This window comes from Brassica rapa, unplaced genomic scaffold (genome assembly GCF_000309985.2).
Source record: "Brassica rapa cultivar Chiifu-401-42 unplaced genomic scaffold, CAAS_Brap_v3.01 Scaffold0518, whole genome shotgun sequence".
Lineage (NCBI taxonomy): Eukaryota > Viridiplantae > Streptophyta > Magnoliopsida > Brassicales > Brassicaceae > Brassica > Brassica rapa.
The window spans coordinates 5,001-7,500 of NW_022610459.1; the positions used below are offsets into that span (position 1 = coordinate 5,001).

At 43.9% G+C, this 2,500-nt stretch overlaps 1 non-coding gene and 1 pseudogene across 1 annotated transcript; one reads left to right on the top strand and one right to left on the bottom strand.

Moving 5' to 3' along the window:
- Positions 1–2,500, top strand: part of LOC117130505 — a 7,958-nt pseudogene that overhangs the window by 2,278 nt on the left and 3,180 nt on the right.
- LOC117130504 lies at positions 1,629–1,735 on the bottom strand. The gene has a single exon (XR_004453875.1). It is a non-coding gene; the product is annotated as a small nucleolar RNA R71 (small nucleolar RNA).

Consider the following 2,500-nt stretch of genomic DNA (forward strand, 5'->3'; position numbering starts at 1 on the left):
ATTTCCATTTCTTCATTGTCATGAATTGCTTTGCTATGTCTGAGTAGTTCATTTATTAGATCCAGGGTTCAGATAGGTTTGTGGGATTAGTCCCAAACTATAGATCTGCCTTGTTGTGATATTCATGATAGATTTGTATTCATTGCTTGTTTTAGCCTTGCTAACTAGAACATGATCATAAGATTGCATACTCAAGCACCCTTGTTATCCCATCCTGACATCTATCTATCATATTAGGACTGCTAGAGAGGGCTAACCGCCAATTTAGTATCTTAATAGGGCATATCATACTCGCGCATAGGCCTGGCTAGAACCCGTCGATCGATGTCCTCAACTGACTATCGGTCGACGTAGGTAAAGGTGTATCGGTCGATGTCCCTATAGGACCATCGATCGACACTCTTTCGTTGTCAACATACTAACCGTTGAGACACGAGATCTAGTTTGTTAACCAGTGAAACATGCGACAGCTGATCACTGAGTTAAGCGGTTGAGCTCTAACATATCATGCATGCAGCAAATAGGCATCTATAAATATTATAATCTCCAACACCTGAATAGTGGCCCTGCGTCTAATATCATTTCCAACCAAGTTACATTTACTATTTACTTCGCTTGTTACTATTGCTATTTCATTTAAACATTTACAACTCTTAGAATTAATAAACACTAGATTTAATTGTTTCCTAGCTCCTTGTGGATTCGATCCCTAAGTACTACATCTGAACCTCTTTTGATGAGAGTAACACTCCTTAGGGTAATTTGAGTGGTATCAAATTTGGCGCCGTTGCCGGGGAGCTTTGATCGCCATTAGATTTAGTTTTATTGATTCTTTTTCTTTTCTTTTCAGGTGCATGCCCAGCGGGACCAGAAGCAACAAGGAGAAAGACTTGCTGTTCTCAGACGATCCTGCTCATTTGAAACGCACCATCCGTAGAGGTCAACGTCCCACATCGCTCGACGCAACAACTTTGTTGTCGATCGATACTCACAATCAACAGTCGACCGACACCAGACCTTCATCGTCGATCGATCCTAATCGTTCGACAACGATCGATATTACACCGTGTACGTCGATCGATACTGTGTCGTCAAAATTGGTAAACGTTATTATTCTAACACAAGACGAGAACGGAAACCTGTATGACCAGGACGGTCATCTGCGTAATGCAACAGGTCAGAAAATAGACGCTCAGGGGACTGTAATCCCTGATGCTTATGCTACAGGAGCTGATCAACCTGTAGACGAGGACGCTCGCTCGAAACCACTGGCCGACTACAATCGCCCAGATGAGTACTATTCCAACAGATCAGCTATTCGACTTCCGGAGATCCAGAAGCAGAATTTCGAGCTGAAGCCTCAATACTACACTCTCGTGTCGCAGATACCCTACTCTGGGTTACCGCACGAGCATCCTATGGACCATCTACAACGGTTCGAGGATTTAATCGCTGCTATTCGGATGGAAGGAGTCCTCGAAGATTACCTGCTGTGCAAGCTCTTCAGATACACACTGAATGGAGAATCGATGCACTGGCTTAGGCAGCTACCCATAGGATCCTTAACATCCTGGGCCGACATCAAGAATGCTTTCTTACGAAACTTCTTCGATGAGGCACGCACTGAAGAACTTCGAAACAAAATATCCACATTCTCGCAGGAGGCTGGAGAGTCCTTCAAAGATGCGTGGATTAGATTTAGGTTCTTCCAGCGAGACTGTCCACACCACGGATTTAACGAAGTGCAGCTGCTAAGCATTTTCTTTCGAGGTCTCGCCTTACAGTATCAAATGGCTCTTGATACGGCGAGTGAAGGAAACTTCACTACTCGGAATCCGTTAGAAGCTGTGAGACTTATCGAAAACCTTGCTAACAGCAGCAACACCAAAAACACTGACTCTGAACGGAAGAAGTCTGTAGCTTCTATCGGGAAGGAACATATGGACGAAGTAAGAGCTAAGTTAGATGTGGTGCACGAGCTTCTTAGGAAGCAAGTCTGTTTAGCTGAAGGAGAAGTAGCAGATATGGAAGGAGAAGAAAATGTGAACTTCATCGGAGGTATCGGATTCCAGAAATTTGGAAACCAGGGCGGAAACAGAAACTTCTTTGGAAATGGTCAAAGAAGTAACCAGAGTTCACAACAACAGCAAAAGCTACTCGAACTCCTACTACCAGAATCCACCACCCCAGACTCATGAAAGCAAGATCGAAGAAATGCTTGATCGAGTACTGTTGGGACAACAACATATCACCGTGGATTTCAACGGTAAAATAGACTCCGCCTACAACAATCTGAACACCAAAATCGAGACCTCAGGGACTCAGGTGAGAACACTTGAAACACAAGTGATTCAGACTGTCAAAACTATAAAGAGGCAAGAAGCATTCGCTAGAGAGGCAGGAGCTGACAAAGGAAAACACCACGTAAATGCCATCATAGATGATGATTTCTGGCAAGTGGTGAGACATGAAAAGCTTGAGGAAGGAGACTTCGAAATCG